At 37.1% G+C, this 16958-nt stretch overlaps 1 protein-coding gene across 7 annotated transcripts in view; it reads left to right on the top strand.

Annotated features, from left to right (window-relative positions):
* DACH2 (dachshund family transcription factor 2) overlaps positions 1-16958 on the top strand; it is a 480235-nt gene that overhangs the window by 76155 nt on the left and 387122 nt on the right. The window lies entirely within an intron of this gene.

Here is a 16958-nt window from a genome sequence, read left to right as displayed (position 1 = left end):
TTGCTTGCTCTCTATTATTTTAAATATTTGTGTTTTGATACTGTCTGGGGCCCTAATGAGGGCCCCATTGTGCGAGGCACTGTACAGCCCTCCTTTCCCAAAAAGATGGTTTCTACTCTAAGTGCTTTCTGTAGTGTCTTTCACACCCCTGCAAAGCTCCGACTAAAATGTGCTGCAGTCCCTAATGCCCATTGTTGTTCTGAATTTTCTCTCTTCACAAAAGCAAGGGAGAGGGAAAGATAAGAAAACTAGATAAGTGCTGGAGCATTGAAATGGACTTATTTAACTTGCCTGCTCATTTACCAGTTTGGAACACTGTGGAGGACCTGAGCCACAGAGACAAAGAAGTATGAGGATAGCAAGGCAATTTTACCCATACAATACAGCACTTCTGGTGGGTGGTTGAACAAGCAAGCAAGCACCATGAAAAGTGCCAGAATCTATGCTTACACTTACACTCCCAACTCATGTAATTTAAAGGGGATATTCTGCTCTGCATACTTTCTGGGGAAAAGGCATTAAAAGATGTCTCTATGGGATTGTTCCTCTGCCTGGCTTCCTTTTTCACTTTCTTTGATTCTTAGGAAGATATCACACTGAAATGCTGCCCTACTATTTTACAATCTTTAATGTTTCAGACACTTTCTCTGATGCAGTTACAAGTCTGTCCTTGTTCCAGTTCACCTTCCTTCTGCTTTAAAAAAAAAAAAAAAAAAAAAAAAGAGCAAGCCTCTAGAATGAAATCACAATACAGTGGTCTTTTGAATCTTGTCTTTTTTCTGCAGCTCTGTTGTGTCCTGTACTCCCAAACTACAGCTAATTAAATTATTATTGTGTGACTACTTAAACCACATGGTATTATTTTTGCTCCCTAATTAGATGGACGAAACTTCTGGAAGAGGAGAATAACAGATGAGTAATTGAATAAGAAGTAGTGAATGGTAAATAACAAATTTCCAGTGTGAATTTTCAGAATATCATTTTGTGCCAAAATTCATCTAACTTCTGAGATTCACAAATAATGAGTGACTTTCCAGACTAGTTGGTAAATAATAAGATGACCCCATAACTATCAGTAAGCAGAGATAGCCTGTATATATTCACAAATATATTTGCAAATCTGTGTTTTCTCATTATTTGAACAGCTCTGCTCATTGCACTCTACATTTTCCACCATCTTGGAAGGTTTTTCCGTGCTTGTTCTTCATCCCAAGCTTTCTAAATGTAGTCAGGTTCATAGTATGATCCTATCATAGAAATAACAGAAAGCTTATACAATTTAAGGGGCATATTGACCTGATATGGATGGCATGAGGAATAGTTTGCTGCAAGAGCAGTTAAAGGTATCATGGTCTGGTACACAGAGCACCAGACTAGGAGTCAAGGCACCTGGGTCCAGTTGCCCACTCTGCTGTTGACCTGCTTCGTGACCTTAGGCAAGTCATTTAATCTCTTTTGTGCCTCAGATTTTCCAGCAGTGAATTGTTGATTAAAGTACTTTTTCAAGTATTTTGAGATTCTCAGGCGAAAAGTCCTATATGTAGGAGGTCTGTGAGCAGGGGACAACTAAAGTCTATGTATGCTATTACAAAGTGAAACGTACTACCTCTTTATTGGTAGCTCAGAAAAGCAAGAGAACATAAGACTCAGTCTAAACTTTGTCCTCAAGCTTGACCATTCTTAGGATCTCCTGCCTGTTTCTGCATAGAAAGTAACATTTGTATTGTAGTGAAATTATAAACCATGAGTCACAATAAGTGACACCTGTAACAAAGTACTTATTAATTATAAATTCAGGTTTGGTTTGTCCCGCTAAGATTTACTTAAGGGTCATTTTTCAGTTATGAATCTATTCTATGCCCTCAGCCATTATGTGCATGGACTTCAGGTATGATATGGGTCTTTATTGTATAGCTAGTTTACAGAAGTAGATATTATTTGCATATGTGCTACTGTATATATTTAAGATAAAAGGTAAAAATGTTGCTTAATCATTGGCTATACATGGTCATACTGTGCTTGGTAATTTCCATTATTTACCTGCTGAAAGAGTAATGTAGCACTCTGAAGGAATGTGAGCCAACCAGGTTTGATAGGCAATGCATTCTTCTTTATTGTCTACAATAAATTCAATGAAAAATGTTCTGCAGGTAAATAAGAAGCTTTGAGCTGTTTTTTTTCTTCTGGAGCTCAGACTTTAAAATGCTAACTTAAAATAAAAACAAAAATCTTTCTGATACGTTATGTTTATGGCTGGAATCCTACCCTACTTTGAATTATTGTAGCCATGAATATATGTAACAAAATTGTTACCGTGATTTTCAAAGACTTTATTATCCCTCCAAAATAAATGTAGATCTCTTCTTCATCTTGGTCAATATTTACTTCTTTGTTCAATAAATCTTGATATTCACCTCAATGGAAATCAATGGACAAAATTCTTCTTTCAGAAACATCAGTGTAAATATGGAGAAATGAGTGAAGTCACTCCAGCTTTACACTGGTGTATCTGAGAAGAACTCTGTCCAATATTATCTTATAAATTTAAAGGTATTTTGAAAATGAAGAAAAGTCAGTCAGGGCCCTCCACAATTATTGAGAATGTTTGGAAAGAGTGGCGGAGAGCAAGGCCAGAGCAACGCCTTCATATATTGGCTAGGGCCACTTACTGACATGATGTAGCAAGTAGTATTGCCACCCCGCTGGCCCCGTAGTCAAAAATCATGAATCAGGCCCCCCAAAACATGAGACTATCTTAAAAATAATGAGTTTTTATAAATAGTAATTTTGGGGTTCTTTTAATTTGTCTTCTGGTATCTGACCTTTAGGGAGTATTCATTTAAGTTTTCAAGTTTTTCTCTGCAATCATGAGAGTTAGAAGCTTTTTGATTTATGAAAGTTGAACTTCTTAGGAAGTCTCTTGATTCTAGCAGTTGAGGATTTCAGAAAAACCCCAACTGCAGTGAGACTACTGACAGAATCACAAGAGTTGGGAACAGTGACAAGTCCCTCAGTTCCCCAGAGACAGTATGACTGCCTCTGCCCCCTGCAGGTAAAATGCTTCTCTCCATGGCTCTTCCTTGCCAGAACTCCACCTTCTGTGAGCCAGAGTTTAGTCCATGTATGTGTGTATGTGCTATAAAATGTATTTCTTCCTGCCACTCACATATAAAGATTTCATATAATTTGTCATTTGTAGAACAAAATTAAACTTTTGAAAAGATTTATGTGGGCTGGTGTTAGTAGCCCAGGTACCTTTCACAATGCTCAAATTAGGAATGCCTCTTACTTATTAGGGAGAAGAAGTCTTTGAAATATATAGTGGTGAAATTGCAGGTGTTATTTTAAGATGAAGGAATTGTATTTAATTCTGTTTATATTACAGAGTTTCATCTAATATTAAGTTAGTTTCGCTGCCCTATTGAGCAGGATTTTGTCTAGACTGTGTAAAGGTTTTATTATCACTTAACCTTACCTTTGGGGAGTCCTTTTCCTTTTAAAAGACATATTAAAGGGAACATTTCAGACTAGGGATGGACATGAGAAGCAGGTGTAAAAACTGAGTGTTTAAAGATATGAATAAATGGAAACAGATTTATCTGTCAAAAATTAAATAGCAGTATTCTTTGATTAATATCAAAATCTAATCTAAAATAGTTTTAGCCATTTCATACAGGTGACATCTGCGCTTAAATATAATTTTCTCTCCCTGTTCTGGCATGACTGTTAATTACTTACTCAATGTAGTTCAACATTTAGTTAATAAATATGTCAAGCTTTTACCATGGTGTTCTTTTTGCAGAGTTGTGAATTTGCAATTAGTTTTAGATTTACAACATGGTGACAGACAGTGCTGTATAAATAGAGGTTAAACACACAATTTACATATTAATTTCATGATTCATTTATTCAATGATTTATGTGGATATAGATTGTATTTAATCTCTCTGCTGTAGTTGTTTCAGGCATGACGAACAGAATCACTATACTGGCAAAGAAGTAATGATGTCTATATTGAACCACAGAGAGCGAAGAGGAAAAATAAGAAAGATTTGGAAACATAATGATTCATTAACCTTAATACTTTGTAAGGGGATAGTGAAAAGCAATAATGGATTTTTAAATGGGCCACATATAAACATTATCAGAAGTTTGATACTCTGTATTTTCTCTAGGATAATGCGTATTAGCGCTAGATAAGTGTGTGCCAGATCCTGTTTCCCTTGAAATCAGTAAATTGTTTGCCATTTACTTTGGCCCACAGGTCTCTGTGTGTGTGCCCTTACAGGATTGGGGCCTAAGGACTCAAACCTGCAAACACTTATGCACGTGCTTTACTTTAAATACAAGATTAGATCTATGAAGCCAGTAAATCTACTCCTTGTGCTTAAAGTTAATAACATGCGTAAATGTGTGTGGGATCTGGGCCTCAATTTGTAAGAATGCAGATGCATAAAATAGAATAATTTGTCATTCTAAAAAATGAATTTTTGGGTTTGTTTTTAATAGTGTATGTTTATTACTCAATATTTTGATGTGAATATTTCCCCTCTTCTTTAACGAGTCCTATTTAGATATTTTGATCCATTATTTTGATCTTATTTCTTTCCCTTATTGAAGGGATTATGAAAGTAACCTCAAATGAGATGAATCAAAATGAGAGACAGAGAAGGTACTTTGAGTTTTTGTATGGGTAATTAAAAAGCTTACATTTATTTCAGAGTACACATTTTTATTTATTATGTTTATTTAGACTGCACTCATTTAATTTCATTTAAAAATGTTTTCAACCTAAAATCTCTTTCCTCAGAGCCAACTATCCGAGATAGAATAAAGTTCATTAGTCATAGTAAAGATACACCTTTGGCTTAATTTAACGGATTATGGCCTTAAAACTGACTTGATTTGCCTCTAACAAGCGGTCTTTCATTAGCATTTTGTTCATTTTACCCAATACATGGAGTTGACCTCTTGAATTTCTTTTGCTGCAATATGTGATTTTTTTCAATAAGTGACTCTTCACATTAAGTAAACAGTAAAACTGCAGATTGTGGGACAGACCTTGCAGTTATTCTGTGCGTGGATCTCCTGTTGAGGTAAATGGGAGCGCTGCAAGTGAAAAGATGTTAAATATGGGGCTTTGGGGACCATTAATCTATATTTAAGACTGTGGAGTTTATCATCAATCTGCTGCACGTGGAATTACTTTTTGGTTTTGGTTTTTTAAATAAAAGGGTAAGATACATTGATCTGACATGCCTCTACATCCAATTCTAAAAATATGAATAATAATATTTGGTTCCTTGACCCATATTCTGCCAGCTTCAACAGGTGAAAGACACCCCAGAATTACTGTGGTAGTGTAGCTGTTTTGAGTCTTTGATTATTTTACATTTACTCCCTACCAGTATAGCATAAAGTGTAATCCTGCAGTTGGTCAACATTCAAAACTCCCATTGACTTTACTGGGAGAACTATGTGTAAAACGATTGCTGGACTTCCACTTTCCCAGGCATTTTAGAGTGTGAATGAAAGACCCGAAGACCCCACAGTCAATTCTCAAGAGTTCAGTGGTATCCCTTCAGATAAGTAATGATTTAATACAGGAGTCCTAACAGAAAGTAAAGCAAAACATACAAATAAATGGAGCAGATGAAAAGAGATTTTTTTTTTTGAAGTATCTGATCCAAGGGGAGCAACTGTACCTCACTACTTTCCCTTCAGTCCAGCCAGGTGAATAGCACTTTATGGGTCATTCTTTGAAACAGTAGAAACCATATACATTACCTTCTTAGAAAATATTCTCGTTACACCTTGGCATTTTATGGGCCACATTGTGGCATAATTTTTTAAGGAAAACTCTCCATTGACATCAGTGGCATGACATGTGCTTAGATTAATTCTGCAGATATATTTAGAATTTAAGAACTGAAAAGTGCTACTTATTGGGGGAGAATACTTCATGGAAGACCCTTTTTTTTCTGAGGTAGCTAGTTGAAGAAATAACTGTTCACTCTCGCAACTACCTTTAACTGGAACTTTTTAACTTTTAAAAATTGAAGGCATATGAAAGAAATCCCCTTTCCTTTCAAGAAATTTTTTTTCTATTATAAACTAATGTAATGTGAGTTGTCTTGTGAGTCAATGAGCACTACCATCTAGAGTATACACAGGAGGAAAATGCAGAGAATAATCTTTCTTTTCTCACAGTTGATCTAATTGTGAAAGGTAATCTGGAAAAAAAAAACCCTGCAAATAATAAATATGGTGGAATTTTTAAAAAAATTCGATCAACATGCCTAGATTAGGGGAAGAATCAAATCTCGTCTCTCTGTCTTAAATACACATATCTTCACACATACACCCATTCTTTCTGGGTATGTTTGCTAGTTAGTGCTCACGTCACATTTCTGCTTTTTAAACTAAATTCCTGAATTTTGTTAGTAGACATGCAGAGTTAAAACCTCACTTTTAAACCCCTTGAAATTGTAATGTGCTGAATAGCTGACTGTGGGGAGCAGGTGTCAAACAATATTTAAATGACATTCTCAACAAAATAAATATTGAACTGCCCTGTCACTTTGGTGAGAGAATAATCTGCTCTAAAAAAAATAAAAAAATAAAAATCCCATTCATTGTAAACTGCCTCTGACATTTGTTCTTCAGGAATTATTTGCAGTTTATCTTCTGAGCTAGAGCCTTTTATCGGCACAGCAGTTGAACTGCAGTGTAAAAAAAAATAGTAATTGAGTATTTTATCAAATGCTTCCAACAAAACGGACTTTGCAAGTCGTAAATGAAGATTAAAACCACTGTTGGCAGGGATGAACAAATTGGAATGATTTATTATCCGAAACATCAATAAGTCACTGCTCAGAAATAAAATAAAAAGAAACAAACAACTCCACTCCCCAAAACGTGCACTTAGTATCAGCCAAGCAATGGAAGGTAAATACATGTTTTAATTATTTGTGCTGGAGGAGCTGTTTAAAAAAAAAAGAGAGAAAGCAACATCATAATGGCACAGCTGTTGTGAGACATTATGTGAGGAAAAGAGACAGTAATAAAAGAACTGTGTCAAAGGATAGCAACTCTGAATGTGTACTTCAGTGCTCCTGATTACAGAAGGAAGATTAAATATTATAAATGGGGCAATTTGGTAAAGTGGATTTATTACTTGTGTTTAACACCTAAATAGCCAATGCTTTTAAAATGAGCTTTATCTCACTAAAACAGCTTTTAAAAATTATAGGAATACATTTTGAAAAAGTATTTTATTTTAACTGTTTTAATTCTGGAATGTTTAAGAATAAACTAACCACATATTCTTGTTTTGAGGATCTGGATCACTTTGAGAATGCACCACAGAAAAGCCAAGGTTACATTTTGGTGAGAGTATGGGCTTGGATGTGGGTTTTTTGTGTGTGATTTTTTTGTTATATCTATTTATAAAAAAACATAAGCTGTATAGAGTAGATTTACAGACTATTAGATCTAATCAGAGTTGGTGCTAGGCATAAGCAGACTAAGCAATTGCTTAGGGCTCTGAGAAGCTTTTGATGATGATGATGATGATTTTATTATTGTGTAGGGTGAAAATATTCCTGCTTGGTCCCTCAATGGGCTAGCACCAATAATTGTGGCAAAGTTGCTTTCCTTCATGTCGTGGTTGCTATCTGTAACATCAGCTGTCGTGCATGCTTGTAAAGTTAAGGACTAAGATCATGTCACTGCAAATCACCAAAGGTGTTTGAATCCTCCAGATTTTTTTAAAAAATCAAGATGCTAGTGAGTTTATTTATAAATATTCTGTTATGGTGAAAAACCATTCATGGATTTCTCATCTGGATGACCCCGTCTCCCCGCCTAACCCTTTTTTGATACGAGCATTATTATTTTTCTTTTTTGCTTTCAACTGTACAGAAATCAAACCTTAAAGAGCCTGGCAGAAAGCTGAAAAAATTCTCTGAACCATTCAGTCCATATTTCTTATAATTCATAGAGCAGGGACATAGGGGTTCTGCATTAATTTGTTATTAATAAAGAAATTGGAATGAAAAGAGGATCATTTTATCTGGAAGTTTATCTGATGCGGCTTATTCCTGAGTCAAAGTAATAATCAATGTAGCACAGGTTTTTTGAGGCTCTTGTAACATAAGGGATAAGGAGCTCATCCAGCTTCCTGTACAGCCCTACCTGTAACCAGTTCCACTCTCACTTCTTTACTCATGACAATGTTCCTCCTTCCCTGTTTTTTCTGCTTTTCTGTCTGTGACCTTTGTTATGTTGAGCAATTATGTTTCAGGGAAATAAAGGACAACTGTGTGAAAAGTGCCGGACAAACTTATTTTTTAGGGGATAGTTTTTTATTCATCACATCCTTTGGATGTTTATTGCTGGAAATATGGGACAAAGTTTATCCTACAGTAACTTGCTGTGGACCACAGGACACAAGGCATCAAATAAAGGATGAATAGTCCCTATGTTAGACTCTTGTCTAACCCCCTCACACTTAAAGCTCAGTGGTCTCTGATTATTCCTGCTTAGCACAGAAAGGAATAGCATGAAGTGGAAGTATACGTTTCCTATTGAGGGAGGACAGCTAGAGAGTTCATTCTCTGCTTTCGTTTACTGGCATTGGAACCAGATGGGACATGGAATTGGGATTATGCTCTGGCTTGTAGCTCGTGTGTCTGTGTGATGCAGAGGCCCTGGAAAAGAAAGGGCCAATGTGGCTACCTAAGTTACAAGAGTGTAAGACAGCTACTGAAAAGAATCTTCATTTATTACCCTAATAGTAATTTCCCAGTCAACAATCCTGAGGTCCCAGAAGTTTATATTTTAAAGCAAGGAGTAAGTCGCATGTGCTTATCAATTCTTTCTTAGGGTTGAGCGAAAATTTCACAACAGCCTAAAACAAGGCAAAACTTACTTGGTTTCTGCCAGTGAGTGACACAGGCCAAGCTTCTTGTGAACTTTTTGAAAATCATTTTTCTATTTCTTGATTCCTGAGACAGCAAAAAGAGAGATTAGGGCAAGGGTTCACCTGACACCAGTAAATTTTGTCCCTAAGGTTTCATTAACGATGTCAGAACTCATTGTTTTTTTGTCAGATTTGACCAACCCTAATAATGGAAACAAACAAACAAACCAACCCCAAAACAAAACACTACAGCAAATAAAGGGAAAAGAAACACCATGACTATACGATACTGAATAGAAGCACAATTGTCTATAAATAGAAAGTTTATCAAAGTTTTCCATGAGTGTCATTGGGCCTTTGATTGTTAGCATATGTATGTTGGTATTATGTGGGAAATGTGGGATCCCAGAAATAGAACTGTAAAGGGCACAGAGTGTATTGTTTTTGTCTTTCGTACTAAAACAATTGTGTTTCATTTAATTCACAGAACAGTTCTTAGCAAGTTAGGTGTCATGCTGAACATTTGTGGAAAGTGAACAGTATATGGGTAGATGAATAAAATATTTATCTGAACTTTTCAAGAGAGGGTTTAGCAAAGCCATAAAAAAAGTAAGCATGCCCTGTACTATGGAACTATTATGATTATGGTAACATAACTGCGAGCTTTGTATTAAATGTTTATGTTACCATTATCAAAGAAGACACGAACTCACGTATTGTCTAAATAATGCCACCTGGAAAGTCATGACATTTAGAACACTCTGTCAGTACTGAATATACAGGTGTTTTAATAACTAGGAGATTCATCCAATGATGACTTGCAGGAGCCCCTAATGTGGCTTATTTCTATTAAGGGGCTCAGTATATAGAATTTTTGTTCTTAACATCTGCCAATTGAAAACTATCACTTTATTGGTTGAAAAAGTGTAAAGGCCGGATTCCTCCTCTCACTAAAGTCAAGTGAAACTCCCACTGACTTCAGTGGTGCAGGATCAGGCCTTAATTAGGATAACTTGGCTGATTAAACATAGATATATTTATTTGTTTTCCTTGTAGTGAAAAAGCTGTTGTTCATTATTTAAGTTGCCCTGTGTGTTTGTGTGTGTGTTTCACCATGAATATATTTAGGCAACAGACTCAAGGCTGATCTACACAGAGTTTTTGTACCAATTTAACAAATGGATGGATGTGGATGTGGATGCAGTTATACCCACATAAAGGTATTTATATTGGTGTGGCTCATGTTGGTAAACAAAGTGACATATTCTGAATAGAGCTGGTAAAAATATCTTCAGAAGAGTTGAACTGAAAATTGGGGTGTTACCTAATTACATTTTTTTGTGAAAAGCATCTCCGTTCTGTGGAAAATTTCAATTTTACATTGAAAAACTAAATGCCTGAAAACAGGGATTTTGATTCTGACATGCCACTACGGTGCCTCATGGGAGTTGTAGTTCTGGTGCCCCATGGTCCTGTTCTCCTTTGGGCTGGGATCCCTGCTGGACTACATCTCCTATGAATCTGCCATGATACACGGTCCGCTCTCATTGAGGCAAGAGCATGGTGCATCATTGAAGATGTAGTCCAGCCATGGACTTTGGCATATAGAGGAGAATAGGGGCATATGGCACCAAAATTATAACTCCCACTAGGCACTGCAGTGGCATTTTTTCTTAATTTTGTCCCAAATATTTTGTTTTTATTTTTGCTAAAAACTCACAATTTTCTGCAGGCCAACCCCCCACCAAGAGAAGAAAGAACAAATTTTGACAAATTCTAATTTTGGAGGTGGTAGTCCCCGTAGGCACATGGAATTAGAACAAGGCCTCTCAGAGAGGAAACAGGGATATACAGGCTAAGTTCTTTTCTTAATGAAAAAGAAGACTTGAGGATAAGCTCTACCAGGTGGAAGATATCTGAAGGAACAGCAACTGCTGTCTTGGTTTCACAGGCAGGGGAGTTGGGAGGGGCTTGTTTGAACCAGAAAAGGAACATATGAGGGTTATGACAGAAAGATGGTGAGAAAGCCAGGGACTTTCTGGATGTATTGTGAACCCCTGCAGTGAGGTTGCTACCTGACAAGTTTTTAAACTGGCCTGGGCTGGTGTTTATACTGTCTTGCCAGCTAAAAGATTTAATGTGTCATTTCCCTCCCACTTGGGCCATGTTAGAGTGCTCTACAATTCACACCCCTGATAGTCTGGATTGCAGCAGCTTGGTAGGATAAGGTAAGAAAATGATAAAGTAACATAAAATACACACATTGATTAATTAGTTACAATTTGTATAAAATGGTTCTTTGAAATATTTTAGTATTTTTTATCTAAAATTGGCACTAGGACCTTGTTTTTGTTGGTATGTGTGTGGGGTGGCTAGTGGGTATTTTTTGTAGGTGAAAGTTGTTGCCAGTGGTCCTTTTTTTCTGTGGCTTGGAGATGGCAACCATACTGCAGCCAAATGGTGAAAAGATTATTTGCAGATGGGAAGGAAGCAGTCATGGTTGAAGGGTAGTGTGAATCAAGATACAAAGGAAGTACTGGTTTGAAAGGCACCTCTCAGAGGTGGTGGTATGACTACTAGTACAAGAGAAGGATGATTATTTACAAACCCTAATCAGCTGGTCTTTAAAGGCTGAGAGGAAGATGTAAATGGGAGGGGGTTTCTTGTAGAAGTAGTGGGATATACTTTATATATTAACAAACCAAACCTGAGGAGGGCAGATTTTGTGTTGGACATTTGGTTGTATGGCATGGGATTACCTCAGAGTTGCAGAATGTGGTAAAACAGCAGCATGGATGAACGTACCGATGGCAGCGGGGTAAGCAGTGCAAACTTCCAAGCCCACTTCTTAAGTTGTTTAATGGTAAGAACAGTTCTGCTGAAATTTTACATTTCATATTAAGCAAGATTCATTTACCTGCTTTCGAATTAAATTATTTGGGGGAAAATACTTTCCTGTCTGTATATACATATACATATATAGGAAAAGTCTATACAATTTCCCCACTGAATTGGAATATTTATTACTGTCGCTTTTTGATGCAAACTACTGTACAGATTGTCTTCTGAGATGCAGAGCCCTATTTTGGGGACAAGAAGTACACTTTCTAAAGTTTTGTACAATGCTCTCAATAGTATCTGAGCATATTACAGGTTTAAAACACAAATTGCTTATATTTCTAATTTCTCCATCTCTCCCCCGCTCCCCCTCACCACAGTTGAGGATATGGTAAGAAATGTTGTGTTCCTTTTTACTCAAATTTTAAATTTTTTATACTTTTACTAGGCTGCTCCTTTTTTATAAATAAATTTAAAGAGAAAAGAAACATTCTAATTTTTTAAAAAAGGCTCTCATTTGAAGCTGAAATGTTCTGTTGATTATCATGTCGTGATTATTCTGTCTTGATCACATAACACTGCAGAGCTGTCACCTTGCTGAATGTTGATCTCATTCACTCTATACTATTCTCAGCACCTGCATTTGGAGGGTGAACAGGAACCATGTTCTCGCCCCCATTCCAAAAAGACATAGGGAGGAGAATGGAGGGGAGAGATTGGCAAAGAAAATGAAGGAAGAGGAAAAACGCTGAACATGAAAACTATTGGTAAAGGTGAAATGAGATTGCAAAGAAGGAGAAAAATTATTTTAAAAGGGTGAAAAAACCATGACCACTGAAAAAATATGAAAGAAGAGACTTTTTGGTTATAGAAGGAAAAGTGCAGAGTGGAAGGAGAGAAGGAAAAGAGAAAAGACAAACAGCAGAGACGTAAATAGCTTTTAATTGTATGAAAAATTGCCTTACATGACATTTTGAATCTAATTTAATAGCAGTTTGAGTGATTGAGGATGGGGGGGAGGGGGATATGAACATTTTCTAAATAAGCTGGGCAGAGAGTTGGGGGAATAGTTTCCGAGACCTCATGCCCTGTTCCCTGAGAATGCTATAGATCACTCATTTTTTGTGGCAAAAGTTGAAAGGTTTGACATTGTACATTAGCATGATGTGAGGGCAGAGGTACCACTTTAGAAGCTAAAAGCAGCTCTGCTGGAGAATATATTGCCACAAACTTTGTTGTTGTTTTTTTCATTTACATGCAATGTGCAAAGCTAAAGCACATCCATCTACCTAAAGCCTGATCCTTTTCATAACAACCAGCTGCGAGTGTGTTGTTGCTGCTCAGTAAACCTCTGACATCGTGTAAAGAGTTCTCAATCTCTTTCATACTCTGCAGTCAAGGTGATTCCTCGGAATTGTTAGTTGAATAACTCCACAGTATACTGTACATCATTTTTATTTGTTGTAATAAAGATGGAGAGGCTACATACCATCTATATGTTGGCTGGAAGTTTTGTTTAAAACATTGTCCGAGAGCGATATAGATTTCAGCAGATATAATATAGTCCACCCCCACCCAATAACTCCCCCCACTCTAAAGTAGGATATCATTAAAGTGAACTTGCAAAGTGAAGCTCTCATTAGTTGGGAAATGCCAAAGTTAGGATTGCAAACATGACCTTAACTCTACCCTCTTATCCATATGTGTTAAGACACTTTTCTATGGTTTTCTGAAGTGTAGAGAATGAAAGTAGAACTCTACAGAGGGCAGTGCACACTGAAGCCTCCTAATAGTTTGGGAAATTGTAGAAGGACACAATGCCTTCAAGTGCTCTCACTGGAGATGACAGTCCTGAACTAAACTGGCATGGGGTAGTAATTGACTTCCCCAGTTTGTTCCAGAATGTGAGATAAATACATCTGTATATTGATAGGATACTGCATTTTTTACAGCTTTGGCTCAGAACTTACTTTAGCAGGTAACACTCAGTGAACTCCAGCCCCTGAGCTCCTCAGAGATGTTTCTTGGCAATGCACAGCCCCTGCCACCGGGTATTCACAGAAGATATTAAATTTTCTGCTCTATTAAGAGTCAGTACATCACAGCTTATTAATTTAACTGGGGTAAATACACCCTTCCCTTCAAACACAGCCCTAAATTGGGGTAGAGTAAAAGTAAAATAAGTTTAAGTGATATCAAGTAAAAGAGATAAAGGTAGAGATGGTTACAAGCAAATTAAAGTGAAAATATGCATCTAAATGTCTAAAACTTAATTTATCAAGATCCAGTCTCTGTTCAAGATGTCCTCTCTCACTCTCAGGGGACCCATCACAGAGATCAAACCACTTGGTTTCTTTCTTTCTCCTTAAGGTGAAAAGTCATTTAGAAGTTTGCCTGCCCTTATAGTTCAGTGAATCTTTGACATGTATTCTTCTGAAGGGTTCTCACAGATAAAGTTCACTAGTTTATGCTGAGTGAAGGTGCCATGAGCTCTCCATGCTGGTTCCTCCCCTTTTTGTGGTTGCAAATTATCTCTTCCTGCTGCAACCTCTGATACAAATGAGTAACCCACTGAATTTGGCCACACCTGGTTTGAGGTGTTGGCCTCTCCTTTGTTTGGGGGAAAACCTGTTTATCACCTTGCCCTGATGTGCCTTCTTTAAATACCTTTTAGTCACAAACTTTAAAACATATCAGTAAGTATCCATACTTTCACATACAGCATTGTTATATATATTTTACAATGATTTATTGACCAGTGTGTTATTACTTTTCAAATGATACCTCACAAGGCGTATATGATACAAAAATTATTGCACCAGTGCGTAGCATGTGAACACAGGGTGGCCTACAGTCACACACACCATTACATATTTGATATACTCAGCCCAGAGCAGCATTATCAGTGTGCAGAACCCCTACTTAGCGCTGGGTAAATACGAACCCCATTCCTCCAAAATCCCCAAATAGAAAAACAATTTCTGCCAATATTTGCTTGAATAAAAAAATGAAATGTTTCAACTCTGTTCATCTCAGCTTTTGTGTTCATTTTCAGAAGGCATTCTAGTGAATGAACTTGCTAATAGGAATAATGAGAATATTTGTGGAAAGCAAATTTTAAATTCATAGGATAGTATTCAAACCTGTACTAAGAACTGTGCTCCTCCAGAACTGGAGAAATAATACTGTGTGATCTTTGTGTTCAGTCAAAAGTAACCAACAGAGTCCACAAGCAATTAATTGCAAGCATTTAATGTTCAGAATCCAAATGCGCTACAGAACAAAGATTAATAGTAGAATATTTGTCAAATAATTTCAGATAATCAATGAATTAGAGAAAATTGTCAGAAGCTCAGACAATTCATGAACAGAAAGAGGCTAAATTCACTGAGGGAATTATTTGCTCAGCTCTACAAGTTCCAGAACGGAAACAATTAAGTTATGGGTGGAGAGAACCAAAATCGTCCTAGGCTGCAACAGAAATAAGTTGTATCTCAGCAACTATATACCCAGCAGTTTTATTACATATCTTGAAATGGCTTGAAATGAAACACTAACGGCTAAAATTCTATAATACTGCTTTCCCCACTGTTTGTCATGGGAGGCTCCTTTACAATCCAGTGAGGAACTTCTGGTTGAGAAATCCCACTTCCATATCTAACCTTAACTTATCTTCATTTCATAGCCCATGATCTCTTTCTTTATAGTAAACAGGTCATATGGTAGATCTTAGCATGGTCCCATTTGGCATTTGCATGCAGTGATTAAATCTTCTCTGGGTCACCTTTTTTTCTGCTGCACATATTTAGCTTAATATAGCCTCTAGTCTCCTGGAGGGCTGATTAGCCTCTTGTATGAATTTAAAAGGATAAAGCACTACTTGCCAATACATTGGGTAAGTTTAAAAAAATTGGGAGATTGATGTTGAAACACGAACACTGTTAGAAGTCTTATTTGAGTAGTACTTATGTATGCTCCCTGTCCCAGTTAGACCTTCAACTTTTCAAGAAATGCTATTTGAAGGTAAGGTAGCCTTTGAGATATTCAGTTCCTTTGAATGAACATCTTGCATTATTGAGACCTAATAAAACTGCACATGCAATAAAAAAATCAGCATTTTTTCTATAGCACCTGGTGTCCGAGTGACCTCGAATTTTGTGTTTGGTGCCCATTAAGTTTTATTATTGTCCAGTGGTACCCATGCTAAAATCAGGAACAAAAAGAAGAGGAGACAATCCGCAGGCTAAATAAAACTAATAATTTTCTTTATTTCTTGCCTCCCAACTTACTATGGTATGTACAAAATGTGCAGTAATTATATTATGGCTTTGAAAAATAAAATGCATGTAATAGATCAAAAGATACATAGCCAGGTTCAATTTTCTTTTCTGGGAGATGGATAGAAAGGGAATTGAATTTGGTGTTTGTGATAAGTGGTGGATGGAAACAATTGTGGACACTAACTGCAGAAGGAGCACTGTCTTCACTGCATATCAACCTTATCTTCAGCCCCGGTTTTCTGCCTTAACATGGTATGCATTCACACTTACTACTATCAGTGGCACACAGTGAGGCAGCCACTGTGCTCTGATCATTAGGGCAGTCTGTGAGATTGCCTTGATTGTGTGTTGCTGCTCTAAGGTTAATACAGTGAGTACGTTCAGCCACAGGAACCCAAGACAACCAAGATATCATGGTTCCTCCAATCCCTTCCCATAAGCCCTCTGGGAAACTATTCCTTTTTATTTTCTTCCCATCTACCTGTGCTACTTGTGCTGTGACATCTGACCAGAACTTTTTATATCCCCCTGCTCAGCATCCACAGTGCCAGTCTGCTTGCAGTTTCCCCAGGGTTGCCCATCTCTGATGTCTGAAGCAGCAGAATAGTAGCTCCTTATAAGACTCTCAGTGTGCACCCACCTGGCTCTTTTAACACACCAGACTCTGTGTGTGGCTTTCGGCCAATGTGAGCAAAACATGTGACTTTGACAGCACAGAGAGGAACATTGAACTGTGTGAAAGTATATGTAAGAAGCTACAGGAAGAACACTGGATAGACCAGACAGCAGTGCAGAGAGAAGATAATGGGGTTCAAGGTGAGGTACCAAATGCCAGGGATCTGGTAGTAACCCAATAATCACTTTTATGATGAATTTCACTGGGTTCTCAGCAGCCACATGAGGGCAGTGCCCCGTTT

This window comes from Natator depressus, chromosome 9 (genome assembly GCF_965152275.1).
Source record: "Natator depressus isolate rNatDep1 chromosome 9, rNatDep2.hap1, whole genome shotgun sequence".
Lineage (NCBI taxonomy): Eukaryota > Metazoa > Chordata > Testudines > Cheloniidae > Natator > Natator depressus.
The sequence above is the reverse complement of the archived record's forward strand: the minus strand, read 5'-3'. Positions and strand labels throughout refer to the sequence as shown.